General features: G+C 29.7%; 1 long non-coding RNA gene across 1 annotated transcript; it reads left to right on the forward strand.

The window, feature by feature from the left end:
• The first annotated feature begins 1,992 nt into the window (after window positions 1-1,992).
• Window positions 1,993-15,932, forward strand: LOC146528695 (uncharacterized). The gene is made up of 3 exons (XR_014879107.1): window positions 1,993-2,123; window positions 11,328-11,689; window positions 12,359-15,932. It is a non-coding gene; the product is annotated as an uncharacterized LOC146528695 (long non-coding RNA).
• Window positions 15,933-17,187: the final 1,255 nt, after the last annotated feature.

Genomic DNA, 17,187 nt, shown 5'->3' on the forward strand with positions numbered 1-17,187 from the left:
GCAATTCAAAATGTAAGGCGCTTCAAAGGAGAAAGAACAAAGCAACATGTGCCACAAAGGCTTAGATCATTAAATGCCTTTTCTCTTCTTGAATGCTTATTATTTACTTTATTTCTTCTTATTCGTTTGTACCATTCTTAGTGACAATGAGTTTGGAGGTTTCCCTTTCCTATTTCTCCATATCAGCGACAGTTTGCTTCTAGATCTAAATTAACTTACCTAGTCTTTTTTCTTTTTTTCTTATATATTAAGTTTGTTGATATTATATAATTATAAAACCAGCTCTCACAAATTAAATGGTTATTAATATATGTACAAATTTCCGTATACCTATTGTAAAAAGCAATTAGTGAGAAACAGAAAGAAAGCGATTTCTTAAAAATTCAACAGTAAAGGATAAAAGAAATCTTGAGGCTGTATTAAGAATTTAGCGCATATAAATTATTTAGTATGACGTTTTTGCTGCAAATTTATTTATTATCAACACAAAGCATTTTATTTTCATAAATTGCGGGCCTTGTATAATATTTTATACAATGAACATAAAAAAATATTATTTAAAGATATTGGCGGAGTTATTGACGGAATTTATATACGTCACTTCGTCACTTCACTCACTTCGCAAATTGGCATTTTAATCATTTACTACTGATCGAAAGAACAGAGTACCTAATTTATGTATTTTTTTACTATATACCAACGCTTTTCCCCGAGCAAGCACATACGTTTCAGGAAGTGTACGAGAACAAGTAATTGGTGGACCGAGCGCGATTGCAACGGATATTGTCCCAGCACGTCATTCGGACATATCCGCTATTGAAAATTTTCTGTAGTCGAAGTATTAAACTAACATTTATTTTGTATGAGATGGGCTTTGTTTACATGGAGATTTTAAAAAATTGGCTTTTACTGTATATATAATATATTGATGACTTGTCTTACATATATATTATAGTTCATTGTTTAAAGTTTTTCAGTCATAGCCAATTAGTAGTTTTTTACTCCAAGAAGGAAATTATTTTATTTGTTATTTCATTATAGTACTTTATCATATAGATTTGAAGGATAAATAGAGAGATGCTATTGTCAGAAAATTTCAATCTTTCCACCAGAATTTGAGGTATTGCTAAGTGTTCTATCAAATAATTGTAATATTATAAAATTATGCACGTGTACAATAATAACATATTATATTATACAAAAAATAAGAAAGCTAAATGGACTTTTTGTTAAAGTCATTAATGAAAAGGCGAAATGTCCTAAAAATAAATCCAATCAAAAGATATGAACAATTATTATTGTTTCATTGTATTTAATTTCTCGCGGACTTATTATTTAATGAAAGAAAACTCTTAGATGAACGACAATTTTATATTCTTTTCCTTAATTTAAAGCTGTTTAACGTTGACAATCCAAAAACGTTGGGTGAAAAAAACTGGTTGATAAATTTTCTTTAGCCGTTATAATATTTTTAACTTTGTAAATTGCATACTTCGATTAGAAAAATATATAAGCATTTTAAAATCTTAGAAATCTTCTAAGTGCTAACCCAATAAGCCATAAAGAGTGCGGTTAAATGTTTTATACGTTTTCTAAAAAAAAGCTTTACGTCATATTATATTATTTTACAAGCTTTTATCTAACTTGTTACTTGTCGTATTAATAAGTGTTAATAAGTGTGTACGTGAAATCTTACAAGCTCAATTTGACCAACTTTTCGATGTCCTATTGAGTTTATTTTTTTATTATGACTTCAGTTCTAATGGACGACTTCAGTTCAAAACCCAAAACAATGATTTTTAAATTGTCGTGTTTGTCACTGCATATGTGCACGCTGATCTCAGAAATGACATCTCATTAGACAATATATCAAAAGTAAGGCATCTAATAATTCAATTGTTAAAAATAATTATTTTTTCATACAAGAATACCACATTTTGAGCTACGACTGTCAAACTGGAACATTTATGTTTGTAAATCAGAACTGGGGGTGTCCGAGTGCGGAGCTTTCAGTCTGCCGCCCGACGCCGGCTGGCGTGCACCACTCCTGGGGTTATTTGAAACTTCGCGAGTGAATATGTTACAGTGACGTGAGTGGAACGATCTTTAATGTGATCATAAAAGTAAGTCAAGTGCCATTACGTATAATAAATATATTTTTATGTTAGTTATTTTTTTATTGAATTGTTTTATAGTTAAAGTAAAATATTTAAAAAAATCAGCTTCACACTGTATCCCGCACACAGCTGAGTAGGCAGAGGGAACCTCAGAGGAAAGACATTCCTCACTATATGCCGAATTCTGGAGACATTGCGTGTTGAGTGGCAGAACTCAACGCTGCTCAATGTTCTAAGGCATAATCTTATTAGTTCTTAAATAGATCGATGTTATTGTTTTATGTACTATGATGGAAAAAATAATTTCTTAAATTTACGAATTAGAATTATTAATTTATTATAAATAAAATATCGAAAAAATCGAATTTATCTTAGATATATCATATAAGTCATCTGTTAGCTGATTAAATATATATTATTTTATATATTTTGGAATAAAAAATGTAGATTAATTATTTTAAAAGCTAGCGAAATTTAATTAATGAGTACTCAGTACTATCTAGTTTATATACAACATATAAAACTTAAACCGTCTCTCCATTCCATGTTATTATTTTATATAATTACTGTCTGTAATTGAATTAATGATTAATTATTTAAAATCACATACCATATTAATTGAATGGTGCTTCATTAGCGAGAGGGGAAATCTTAATATGTCGACTTATGACTTCTCACAAAATGTATTCCAAGCAAATTAGTAATAAAGCAAAAAAGTTATATATATAAATAACATGAGTGTATGTACTGCCACTTGCGATCTAATATTAGATCGTAAATTTTAGATAAAGGTTATTTCAATTAACACCCTTTAATAGATCGATGTCCAAATCAATGACCATTATTGTTATAAGGTCACCAAATCCAGCTTATCTATTTTACCAACTATCCGGAATATTAATTAAAGTTACAATATGAATAGTTCTATAAGTTATTGTTCATTAGATTAATAGAATTATTTCGGTCTGTTCGATTTCTGCTCCTAATTGACATCTACAAAACGACAATTCTGAGACCAAATTAAATTGGTCGTTTTTACACATTTTAAATAATGTTATAATATCAATAATAGAAATGTGATTAAGAGCTACTGAAAGTGTTGGAAATATAGCATTGTCTAAAAATGTGCATTCTTGAATATTAAAAATATATACACAAGTAATCAGGCTAAAATAATCTTATTTAAATTGTGTAAAAATAACGAAAAAAAAATCGAATATAGATCTTTATATCTATCTATGTCGTTTATGGTCTAAAATTCTAATTAGTTACTTAGGAAAATCATTTATTATTTACTTTAAATTTATCTAATAACAATCCTTAGAGAATTATTAAATGAAAATGTAAATTAATTTATCCATTAGGAGTTTGGAAGAAAGAAAATATAATTTTATTTATTTAATTTTTGTATCCTGATTTCGCTCGTTTCTCTCATAAATAAAAATCATTTGTGAAGCTTATCTTTATTGTTAAAATCTTTTTAGTATTTCTAAATCTTTTTACATTTTATAACCCTAACTGCCTAATTAAATCTATCAAAAATACTTATCTACTAATAAACTTAATGATGAGAACAAAAACAGAAGCGCTCTGGCCACTAAGTCATACATTCTCATCAAGCTTAATCGAAATTCTTAGCATATCTGTAGGAAGGTTTTTACGAATTTCCGCCACCCAAACATAATTGTTTAGAATTATCATTTGGCAAAAGAGAATGCTATTTATTAATCATTTGTTAATATTTTAAAGTGTTATTCCACACTTAGGAAAAAAATACTTATTAATATACACATATTGTTGACCTTAAAAATGGTAATTATATATACAATAAACGTAAACATTATATAATTCCATTTACAAACGGTACATTACAAGAGAAATATAATAAAAACATTTATATATAAATGTGTACTTGACATATTTAATCTATAACTACAACTATTTACATTCTTCAGATCTTGAAAGACTCTTTTAGCGTTTCTTGTTGTATTTACACTACTGGTCCTTTCACTTTATAAAATAAGTAAAACTTTATAAAATATATTAAAGTAAAAATATAAACGACTATTTTGTAATACCTACAATTTTTTACGACCATTAATTATTAATATTTAGTTTTTTTTGAGCTTCATGCTATATTGCGCATCTAGCAGCGAAAACAAGGGGGAGCCTAGTGTTAAGATACTCTGCTCTCCACTTTCTGCTGAATTCTGGAGGCATTTCGTGTTGAGTGGAGGAACTCGAATACCAGAGGGAAAAAATTAAAATATTAGAAATTTCATTTCCTCGAGGGAGAATCCAACCCACAAGCTGTCGTGTTTTCAGTCACATGCTCCTGCCCCTGCGCTACGACTGACTTCATATGTCAATATGCTGTATAAAAAATCTCACAACGACTTCTCTTTCCTAGTTTTTACACATATAAAGTATTTCTTTCACCATCCCTCCTTCAGGAAATAGAATTTATTCAGTATTAGATTTTGCCAGAATGTTCCTAAAATGGGACGCGAAACCCTATCATGTTCCAATTTTAGTAGTAACAAACAAAGTGGAGACGTCGCCGCCTCGCCGTAGGATTTATAGAACATTTCATGTTGAAAATAGGCACGTGTAAAAACCGAGGCAAAACAACCACGTTATTTATAGTTGCTTTGAGTAAATGTATTTGTTAAGGTTGTGTTCAAATATAGGTAAAGTTGTATCAACTACGTGGGATGTGTTTGATACTTTCTAGTTTTATAATATCCCTGATAGTAATTTATTCTTGTTTATACTGTACTAGTGGATTGTTAAAAATATTGTTTCTCAAATTTTTTTTATTAAAAAACTTTACTTCTTTAATTATTTTGGAGAATTTGGGGAAAACAACCATATTGGAGCTTAATGAAAACATAAGCCAAATTTTGAGACTAATCAAAAGTAGACAATATTCTTTTGCATTGTGTCCAAAATATAAATATAACGTATTTACTGTTTTAATATTAACTTGTAAAATTAAACTTTAGAAGCAGATTTACTCTTATTTGCAAGCTTAAATATATTTTCTATATATGATTTTCCTATAAACTTTCTAATTTTTTTTAGCTTCAAGCTGTATGTGGGATATAGCAGGGTAAACAAAAAAGACCTCTCTCCGTTCGAAGACATTGCGTGGTGAGTGGCAGAACTCAACGCCGCGCTTTGCCTGGACACCAGAGTGAAGAAATGAAAATTAATTTCCCCGAGTGAGAATCGAACCCAAATAATTTAACATATTAATATAAAATTACCATATATTATTAATTATTCAAAAAGTTAAAAACTTACATTCTGAACACGATTTAAACGTTATAAAAACAATATATATTATCACGTACTAGATTATTATTCCCATACCCACATATATGTAGTAAAGGCTCGTTAGAATAATGCCGCGGCGCGTCGCGGGGACTCATACATTACGCGAATTTTAAAAGTCAACAACGTAAAATCTGAATATAATGATTTTACGTTAAAAGAATGTGGTCCATATTTTTTATGTAACTTATGTTAAAGGTCGTATAAAATATTACATTAAGCTACTAGTACAAGGATAAAAATATAGTGTTTATATTTATTTAAATCTTTATAGATTATAGATTTTAGAATGTATGTCAAGAAGGAAATTTTGTGTTTTTTGGCAAGTTATTAGCAACCATTTAGAATCACAAACATTTGGTCACAATATAAATTACAAAATACAAATTTAAGTAATAAATAAATAACTTGAAATTTATTCATTTTTTTATTAATTTTTGTAAGGGAGTTCCACAAAACATTTGTTATACAATAATTATTAGTTATCCAAAGTTACAATAAGAATTTACATATGTATTTTAAAATATGAATTCTTTGTTTCTTTTCTTTCTATATCAAATATAATTGTGTAGATACAATGTATAATTGAATTAGATATTATGTATTTGCTATTATAACCATTTCTAAACTTTCACAAATGTTGAAAGCAGAATATCCATACAATATATAATCAGACACACATAAATACATACATATCGCTCTGTAAAGTTCCTCAAAGACATAAACTTGGTGGGCTTCCGTAAGTCCACATCCTAAGGATGCTCCAGTTACGGGTAAAACGGCCCAAGCATACACTTATGCCCCCTCTTGTGTATCTAATTATGTAATTGGGGATCTTTAATTTAATTTTCATGTGCTATATAAACATAAAATTGGGTCATTTGTCCAAAAAATATGAAAAATATTGACAAGTAAAACAAAATTGACAAGTTTTCGGAACGTCAATTTTGTTATTTAATTTGATTTTATATTTAATTTGATTTTTATTTTATTTGTATATGTTTTATTTATTTTGATTTTATATTTAATTTTTCTACTAAATATATCACACTGCGCTCCTCGACCCTTAACATAACAGAAAAGATTTAGGAAATCGGTTGAGCCACATCCATTATCCTTCCCCAAACTCACTCCAAAGTAGTAATTCGCTTTTCACTGGTTTTCACACGGCGCTCTGCTTACCGAGAGCCGTCTAACATATTCGAATTTGAAGTCCAAACAAACGACTTTAAAGATCTCTTTAAGTCTGATCCTTGTACCTAGAATCGAACTGTTTTCCTGACCTAAAACGACATTTTTAATGGCTGAGAGGGAAAAAAAATATATTAAACAAGTTAAATATATCATCGTTAACAAAATCTAATTTCTCTTCCATTATTAACATTTCGTCCCAACAGTCACACACAAACAAGATTAGAAGAGCTGTGACATTTTAACTCATAATTCATGCTATAAATATAAACAAAATGTCAGAATGTTTTTTGTATCATTAGCAAAACAGACGACTTACTTATCATTAGAGAAGATCTTAATAAATGAAGCAAAATTGAGTAAATATTTTTTTTATTTTCAATTAAAATTTTAGAAATAGGTAATATCCTAATATTCAGGATGTAGCGTAGTATTGGCTTTTTGTAGCTTGACGTTGTATCTCGTACATAGCAGGGTGGGCAGAGCGAACCTGGGAACAAAGTGTTAAGGCAATCCGTTTCCTATTAAGACACTTTCCGCCTTCTCTACCTCTCTTTGTCGTATATGTCATATAAAAATATGTAGCATATTTCAATAACATAACTTTTATGTTAATACTTCGACTGAAAAATTAAATGTTTAAAGCCAACCGAGTTACTATTTTATACCTAGAACTAAATCTAGAAAAAAATAATTTATTATTTTATTTTTACCTTGGCTACGATCAAGGCTTTGTAAATTATTACTTTTTACTTCATTTGGTAATGATTCTCTTTCTAACTGATAGATTTAAAAAATGTTTTTCCCTAGTCTGGACGAGCACACAGCCGGTCGACACACACAATTTTTATTATGGATATAGAATATCGATTTAAAACCCACTTATGATTGATTGATCTGATTGTCCATGTAAAAACAAATTTAAATATAAGTATTTATAACCTTTCAACTGCGCTACGATCATAATCAATTAGATATTTACTTTAAATTCGAACTAAAACAAAAACAAACTACATTTTGCAGAGGTAACAGTCTCAGATTTCAACTAGAATACCTCACATCATGTTATTTAATAAACGTCTAGTATAGCACGGACCCAAAAGTTGTTAAATTAAAGCCGGCTTTGTATAAACCTTCACCCCTTGTCTAAGATAGAAACAGGATATACGAATTTCATTCTAATGGATTGACCGATCGTTTAACCGTCGATTTATCACATTAATAATGACTTGCAGTACTGTCACGGATATTATTGATTAATTAACGAAGTGTTTAATGAAACAATCGATAGCTTATGTATAATGATTCTAAAGTCGATTTTCACTTTCCAGTTTTAGTACTAAGAGGCGGCGGATTACTTACATTTACGGCAATGGTTAATATGATACGTCTAAGGGTCCGTGAATCATCGTAAAGAGTATTTGATCGCTTTCGTATATAAGTTTAGTATATAAGCACATAATTTACCTTGACGCTTTATATTGAGCACTCAATCGTTTTTGATCTACAGATATATGATATATGAATCGAATATGTAAGCTTTTATACGTAAAGCTTTGGGAGCTTTAGTACTTTTTTAATATTATATTAAACTAGCGGACGCGCGCAGCTTCGCTTGCGTATTTAGGGGTGAATTTTAATAAAACACGAAACATGTGTTTAATGAAATATTTTTGAGAGTCTAAATTTCAAATTTTATATAAATCGGTGGCGATTTAAAGATTTTTCCATAAAGATTTTAAACCCCTTATTTGCACCCTTAGGGGGAGAATTCTAGAAAACGATGAAACAAGTGTTCAATTAAATACTTTTATAAATCTAAATTTCAAATTTTATAAAAATCGGTGCCGATTTAATTTTTTTTCCATACAAACTTTCAACCCCTATTTTACCCCTTTAGGGTTAAAATTTTTCAAAATCCTTTCTTAGTGGATGTCCAGATTACGAAAGTAAACATCTGTCCAAATTTGACGTTTCTACCATCAGCGGTTACGTCTGGGCGCACATCTTACCTCAGTCAATGAGGACAAGTCCTTTTATATATATAGATAGTTTGACTGTTCATTGAATTTTAACCAGGCCAAGTTCCTTGGGGTAGCTTTGCTCTAAACGGAATCTATAACTATAATAGCCTTCTTTCCAATAAAAGATTACTGGAATAGGAACTCTCTTATCAAATTATAGATATCAACAAGATCTGCCGTCTCATTAATCATCACTTCGCAAAATGATTGATGATGGGCAATACGATATTAACTTACGCGATATGTCGATAAGTAACAATGGCGATTAAATTATATTACACATTAAAATTGAATATATTTTTACCTAATCGTACCGTACCTTTTAGGGAAAAAAGGATCTATTAAGGAAAAATTGATATCCAAACTAAACGAGTATATACTCAAAATTTACGGCTTCAATGTTCTTCGAGATTTTTGCCTTGGTGCCAAAGCGAAGAAATGAAAATATTAATAAACAATAATTCATTCCCTCGGGTAGGGATTGAACCCACCCCAGAAATATAGAGGTGAGATAGTTTACGACAAACTGAATCTACAAGTATACGAAGATATCGTCTATATACTCGTAAATTAAATAAACTTTAATAAAATATAATATATTTAAAAAAAACACCCTACGTAGATAAATCAAATTAAAATTTACCCTCACTTATACTACAAATACATATATATACTAGGTACCTACTTGTACACAGCGTATATAAAATACGGCAATGTTGTCAACCTGTCACGATAACTCGACATAAAACATTTAACACATCTGAAAAGAGCAAAATGGCAACGCTATATAAAACTTTTGGATTGTTCATTTTTTTTTAATTAAATTTGTATGTATAACTTTTGAAAAGCAGTTATGGTTATTTTATACAAACCAAAACCATTATGGGGTATTTTATATCTTGTTGAAAAAATAAATAACATAATATTGAAAAAGTTATATAAAAATTATCAGATTTCATAAAAAATAAATGAACAATGTCAACGTAAACAAACAACAAATGAAAAGGGTATCACCATCAATGTAGGTCAGTCTTTCAATAGGAGACCAATAATTACGTGATCGGAGTTCACAGTGTCTGTTCACTTTCAATCCCGAAAACAAATCAGGCTTAATAAAACCGCCCATGATCTACTGAATAGAGTTCGTTTCAGTCTTTAAGACCACAGTTTTAGATAAACAAGATTGGAACGGATATTACATCCACTCTCACGATGCTTGGGTGAGGAGAATTATCATTTTAAAATTACGTATTTTTAAAGAGTATATTACACTCGTTATATTCGCAAAAAAACTATTTCATTTTATTTCTAACGTACAGGGATTGTTTTTCAAGTTATCTAATAAAACTTATTATTGATTTTCAAACAACATGCTACATTAGACTTGAAAAATGTTTTTTTGCTAATGTATGACTTTTTTAACATTACCTTCGATATTCGTTTTAATTGTACAATCTTAAATTAAAAAATCTAATTACTTCAGCATATGGATTTCCGTAAAAAACAAATTATTAATTGAAATTAATAAATTGCCAAATTATACAGCTTTACTCATTTTCTCTTATCCACGACGCCATGTTTAACTAAGCTGCCATCTGCACCGGGAGATAAATAGTCCGGTTTAAATAGATTTCAAGTTTCCTAAATGAGTCATTTGCCTTTTACCTGTTTTAATTCTCTGCTTTAAAATGACCAAATTTACGCTTTAAAATTCTAATGTTATATAAACCATGCTTCATTTTATAATAATAAGGAAGAAAAAAAATATTTTCACGCTGCATCCTGCACATTGCAGATTATGTAAAGAGAACCTGGGGACCTTATGTTAAGACACTCCGTTCTCATTAAAACAACTCCATTTCCCAATTTCTGAAGTTTCCCAATTTCTGAAGTTGAGTAGTGGAACTTAACGCCGCACTTTGCCTCTATACCAGAGCGAAGAAACGAAAATATTATTAATCAATTTAATCCAGTAGGAATCAAACCCACAACCTGTCGCGTTTATAGTCACACAATAGTGCCCCTCTGTGCCATAACTGGCTTTATAAACTTTTCATAAATTCCTACTATAAAACATAATATGTTTTATTAATTTAAGCTTTATAATGGATGAATAAAGGGGACAAAAACTGCTCGAGATGGCTTTATTGCAAAATGAATTCTGTGTAAGATCTGTACCTTCGTAATACTTGGTAAGCATTGTGTCAGCGGAAAAAAACACAAGGTAATGCCATTCATCGAAAAGAGCAAACAACCAATAGCAATTTCGTTTTATATGGAAATAATGTAAAAGAATACATATGAGAAAATTAAAAAAACAAGCTTTAAAGATAACAAAATTACAAAATTACAAACAATTACATGACAGATACAACTACGCTTAGGATTTCTAGACTTTTTTTTTTATAAAAACTTCGGCCAAAGAAAAATAGGAAAAAATAAGATCTGACTACATTTTCCAATTAGCAACGTCGTTAATTATTATAACTACTAGCTCATGCAAGTGTTTAGTCTGACTCTTTACAGATATTAATTTAGGGGGAGGAATGGAATTCATAATTTATTTGCGCCAAAAAAAAAATTGCTTAAGAATTTTTTTTTCAAGACAGCGTTATTAATCGAATACTATCCTCAATTAAAATATATATATTTGTTTCAGGTTGCACAATTGTCAAACATGTCCTAAAGCAAAACAAAAACCAGTGTGTATGAAGGCGCATAATGTGACTAAGAATGCAACTAGTAATGGTCAATTTTTTAATAATGTTCGACGTGGTGTTCGTATTCTTTCTCTTCCTAATCGCTGTTACTTGTGTGCTGAACTACATGCCCGGCCGCCGGAGGCAGGAGGTGATAGAGGAAGAGGTGGACAGTGACGTCATACCCCCTCCACCGTTATTTGCAGGGGATGAAGAGCTACCCGGTCGCGATACGTATGTGGTCATACCCCCACCTATGGACAACGTGAGGTCGAAAGACGGGTGCCCGATACACGTCGTTTAGTGAACATGTACTGATATTGTGAGTTAATTTTAATTATAAAGCAGGTCCATGCTGTATCCAGCACACGGTAGGGTAGGCAGAAGGAACCCTAGTGTGTTAAGACACTCCGTTCCCCATTTTCCACCGAATTTTTTGAGGCATTGTGTGTTGAGTGGCCGAACTCAACGCCGGGCTTTTGCCTTGGTGCCAGAAAGAAGAATTGAAAATATTAATAAATAATAATTAATTCCCTCGAGTGGGGTTCTAACCTACAGCCGTTGCGATTCAGTCACACCCTTGTGCCACTGCGATACGATGACGAAATACCGTTTTTCCAAGTGTAATGTCCATATGCAACACTTTAAAAGTTACGAAGCTTTTGTGAACTTTATAAATTTACTCTATTTAAACATTGAGTATTTTTTAAAATTATCTATATATTTTTATATTTTCAATCACGTAGAGAGGCCGCCCATAAGTAATTACCAATAACCAACCCTTTTTAACCGGAAATATTACTTAGATGGACCGACTTATTTGTCAATCAATTAACTTAATCAACTTTTCTTTTATGCATATTTTCATAGACAGGAAAAAATAATTAATTAATTTAATTTATCCTATTACTTCTATTCAATATCGATTTTAGTTGTTAATGGTATTTGCAGAAAAATTAACTTTTATTAACTATATTGTCATTTTTTACAGATCAACGTAGGAGTTTATTAAAAAGAAGCCTTATGAAATTGTAGATGTCAAAATGAATAAAGGTAGCCATTTTTTACCAATTAGTTCAAATAAAATTTCATGTTATGCAAAGACTAACGTGGTTTGGGGACTCAAGTGTCGGTGTAGTTATGGCGATATGAAGTACTCGTATAGGTATATAAAATGTAACGAGATATCAATTTGTTGTTGAATTGTATAAGTAGAAAATTTTGTTAATTATTAAAACAGTTAATGTATGTAGTTTAGTATGGAAACAAATACCAGTGAAAAGCTGAATTTATATTTAATTAATAAATATTTTATATAAAATTGTAATTAATAGTATTGTTTTATTAATTTACTTTTTATCATGCAAGTGATCACTTTCCCGCAATTTGTTAAAAGCTTATATAAGATGGATGTGACTGAAAATTAGAAAAATGTAATATAGCAGATTTGCGTTTCATAATTTGTTGTTTTAGTCCTTATATTAATGTATTAAAATGTAATTTTTTACTTAAGACATTTCTTTATAATCGACAAAAATATGTGCATACATAATATTATGGATGTGTAATTTATATATATTTTTTTATTTTATTTAAATTAGAACAGTCCTGATAATTGTTACCACAATATCTTCATGATGAAGTACGTTCTCGAAATATATAAGAAAAAAATTGTGTGAAAATAATTGTGTACTGAAAACTTGTTTTTTTTTGTTTGTTGGTACAAACGCCAAAAAATATAGGTTGGCGATACAACAATTAAAATAATTAGTAACGCAATATATATAATTTATGGCTATAAATGCAATATAATTAACAGTTTCATTAGTTTTTTATCCGCTGTACTCTTAAATTTAAGTCTCTCTTAAGTATATCTCTGTGAAAAAAAATTGAGGAATATTCCTCTTCAGAAAACGTAATAATGCCGCGCATTATAGCAAAAAGACGACATACTCTTTATGCTACTATTAAGACGAAATAATCGCCAACGGGAATTATAACCGGAATAAATAATATTAGCTTGGGTGGAGTTAACTTCCTGTGTATGTTCCGCTGAGAAATAAATTGATATATGTACGAATACATATACGAAGAACACACGCGCGTCTTGTCGTTATTACAAACATTTACTCAGTAATTATTTTATTTACTGTATTATCAAATGTAGGTAATATTTGCTTAAGTACTTGCTTAAATATCGCGATTGGTTATTTGTATATCATTTGGAATTTCACGTAATTGAAACGCGTCAATACTTAAGTTACCTATTCCTAGACTTTTATAATATAGGAGTATCATTTCTTGTTACCATTTAAATACACACATATGATATTTAAAACATATTTTTTCACTTTTCAAAATAAAAAAATATATGTAGTAACCTTAAAATATTTTTTTTACCTTCACGCTGTATCCCTCATACACCAGGGTACGCAGAGAGAAACTAGTGTTAAGACACTCCGCTCCCAACTTTCCGCCGAATCTTAGAAATATTGCCTGTTGAATGGCGGAACTCAACGCCGCGCTTTGTTCGACATTTCAATTCCTACCTAAAATACCTTGATATAATATATTATTGTTATATATTATGTTAATATTATTGTTATATATTATGTTATAACATAATGACATTTTTCAATATACCCGCCCGTGAAAATATAATATTTTATAGCGATGGTTACACTTACCACGCTAGCACTGTTCTAAAACAAAACATGACTAAACAAATGAAAAAATGCTTTCATTTTAATAAAAGTCCAACTGAGATGTCACAAAGGCATACGATCTACTCCAGCGTAAGGCATGTCTGTAAAGCTGTCATGATATAGTTATTACTCAACACCACTGGCGTACCCTGAAACTTTACTCTTTCATAAAAAAAAATATATAAATTCAAATTTGTTATTTCATGTGAAAGTATGTGATAATTTGGCAATATAACCGTTGAAATAAAGAATAACTTGATTGAGATTTTTAGCGCTTTGAAAAGATGGTTTATGAACAAAATGACAAAGAATTATCAAGTGCTTATTACAAATACTTAGATACATTTTTTTTTAGTAAGAACAAAATTTCCTTCGGCTTTGTTAAGAGCAAGTAAATTATTGAAATAAGCAAAATGATAACATAACGGACTAAGGAGACTTTTAAATTAGTAGCTGGTTACTTTAAATCATTTATTGCTTACGCGTCTAGTGATCAATATAATTATATCTAAGACCTATATACATGTGAGGCTTAGAATTTTTTTTTTTTTTCACGTTATATTCTGAACATAGCGGGGTAGGCAGCGGGAACCTGGGAACCTAATGAGACTCCGTTTCTCCACTTAGAGTTTTTAATGTCAATACGAGTACACAATATATCAAGCAAGTTACTCGGGTGACAAATAATTGATGTGGTAATTTAATTCAATACATACCTTTTAATGTTATGTCGAATATTACATGGAATAATTTATATATTTTCTTAGGAACTATTATTGTTCCTTTAAATATGCTATAATAATGTAGGTGTATGTATGTAAGACTTGAAGAGATTGTTATATTAAATTTATTTTTCTCTGTTCTTTTTTTTTTATAAAAAATGTGTAGATTCGATTCAAGGTTTGTTTATAAAATATTTTTTTCTTGCTGTTCATATTTTTATATTTTGCAATAGTTTTACTAGAAATAAGATGTACTATAATAAAGAAAAGACAATACGTATATATACTACGATCATTATCTCATATCATCTACATATTGTTAATTTTTTTTTTTATCGTAATTTTTTTAGATGTTCTTATAATTAAAGTAAGAAACGCCTAATTGATAGCTAAATATTTAATTTACTCATTTTGATAATAAATTTAGAATTATGTACTTTAAAAATATATTTCAGTGATTTTTTTAGTCAATAGCAAAAAAATAAAGAAATAACAGTTCGAGCAACCTATATCATAACTATTTTATTTAACTTAATTTAATATATCAGTACAATTTTTACATGTATAGAAAGAACCGTTATAATGTGACAATTAAGGCCTAAAACAATTTTAACATTTGGATTTTAATCATTGCTTTGAAACTACGATATATACTTATGATATAAATAATATATTTTATTTTATTTACATCATCAATTCAATTGTAATTTAGTCGTACAAAATGTTTATATAATTAGCGTTACAACATTGTAAACTAATACAGTTTAATATGATATCAAAACATAAATTATGTGATATATACACAATTTTTAATGTAGTTTATAGTAATTAAATGATGTTTTCAATTAAATGTTAAACTGATATAATATATGTATAAGATTTTTAAATATCTTATCGTAACGTGATTATAGAAAATAAAGCATATTTTGAAGTTATATAATTTCAATTATTATGTAGAAATTGTAGTAATAATATTAATATTTTTTTAAGTATTCATTTAATTTAATTTATTTAAAACTTTCTTATTTAAAGCCAGTGGCTTTTACAAGGTAAATATTCAGCTATAATCACATTACGTTGTATTACATAAATCCATATTAATGGTGTAATTCATAAAATACAATGATGTCGCTATGTACACAGTGTTTCATTTAAATCTTGCTCATCTTACCCAACTGTGCAACGCAAAGGAGGTTAGTGTGTTTATCGGTCTATATGTATGTTAGTTTCTTTGTGGCACCAATGCGGAGAACATGGAAGTATTAAATATTTTAATTTCCTTGAGTCGTAAATCGAACTCACAACCAGTCGCGTTTACAGTCAGGACTAGTGCCAGGAGTCAGGAGTTGTGCAACCTGGCTGGCATCAAGTAACATTTAAAGATATATTACAACGATTTAAAGTTGTTTTAACAAACATTCTTACTTTAGTATTTTGTCGTTCGTAAAATTAAATAAGTGAATTTTAATTTACGTAACGTTGAATATACATCCTATATCTTATAAAACAAAGTCGCTTTTTGTGTCTGTCTGAACTTTCTAACTCTTCTTCTTCTAAACCACCCAACGGATTTGGATGTGGTTTTCACCATTAGGTCGAGTATTTCTCAAGGAAGGTTTATATATAGTTTATTATTTGTACATTTTTATGTAAATTAACATAAATACGATAAATGTGTATAAAGTCCTACCCACTGTGACACTTTGGCGCATGCGCTGCTTTAATGGTAAATACTACATGAAAAAAATGTACTGGAGTATTGTTTCTCTTAATAAGATCTACAAAAAAGTCAGCGATGGCATATTCGTATCTTTTAAGAATAACGTGTAGTGATCATATTTCTGTCTAAAAATAGTAATTTCAATATATTTTTTATTGTGAGGGATATTTTTCCATAATGGTATTAATCCTTATCCTTTAAAATACTTTATTAAATTTCTACGTTAAACGAAGATAAAATTAGCTTTTTACACTATTTCGAAATTGCGAATAGTTTTAGAGAAAAACGCATTTAATAGTTAACACATCACGCCGTTCACACAACAGCTGTATCGAGTCAAGTTTCACTTATCCCTTACTCTCAGCATATAAATAAGTATATTAGTATATAGTTACGTTGGCCATTTAATGTAGATCAAAACTGTCTTTTACTGTTTTTCATTTTAATAAGTACTTTAGAAGTTGTTACAATATCAAAACATCCTTGCTGCGAAACGCGCCCCGCGACGTTTTGCTTATACAAGCGCGTCATGAGCAGTCATCGGTGGTTCAGTGGTAGAATGCTCGCCTGCCACGCGGGCGGCCCGGGTTCGATTCCCGGCCAATAAATTCTATTTAATTTTCCTCACAGGCAGCCACGTAGTGCTTGCTTTTCATCAGGGACAGAATACCCT

This window comes from Heliconius melpomene, chromosome 19 (genome assembly GCF_056956725.1).
Source record: "Heliconius melpomene rosina isolate 202511_hmr_F chromosome 19, ASM5695672v1, whole genome shotgun sequence".
NCBI classification, from domain to species: Eukaryota; Metazoa; Arthropoda; class Insecta; order Lepidoptera; family Nymphalidae; genus Heliconius; species Heliconius melpomene.